The sequence below is a fragment of the Penaeus monodon genome, chromosome 30 (assembly GCF_015228065.2).
Source record: "Penaeus monodon isolate SGIC_2016 chromosome 30, NSTDA_Pmon_1, whole genome shotgun sequence".
In the NCBI taxonomy this organism is placed as follows: domain Eukaryota; kingdom Metazoa; phylum Arthropoda; class Malacostraca; order Decapoda; family Penaeidae; genus Penaeus; species Penaeus monodon.
Window position 1 is genome coordinate 20855357 of NC_051415.1, and position 396 is coordinate 20855752.

Genomic DNA, 396 nt, shown 5'->3' on the forward strand with positions numbered 1-396 from the left:
TTTCTAAAAGATGTAAGTAGAAAAGCCAAAGGCAATCAAATTTCTTTTTGAATGACGTTAAATATCAGAAAACAACGTAAATATCTCTTATATTCATGAAACTAAGTTCTCTGATTATTCCTCTGAACTGGGATATCTTGGGCTGAAGTAAAATGAACAAGTGTACACATACCAGTCTTTAGTGGAAAACAAATCAACTAAATAAAACAGCTATCACGATGCAAAGAATGACACAACATAGAGTCAAGTTGAAGAGTCCTACAAGTATTCAGAAAGACCATAATTTCATTTTTTCCTATGAATTGCAAGAGAAGCATACCAAAGCTGCTAAAAAATAGAAGGAAAAAATCTGATGACCAGCATTTTTTTCTTTGGCTGAATGAAAATGGAAAAATG

At 31.8% G+C, this 396-nt stretch overlaps 1 protein-coding gene across 4 annotated transcripts in view; it reads right to left on the reverse strand.

The window, feature by feature from the left end:
• The window catches only part of LOC119592622 (uncharacterized Golgi apparatus membrane protein-like protein CG5021), a 14466-nt gene that overhangs the window by 5967 nt on the left and 8103 nt on the right, over positions 1 to 396 (reverse strand). The window lies entirely within an intron of this gene.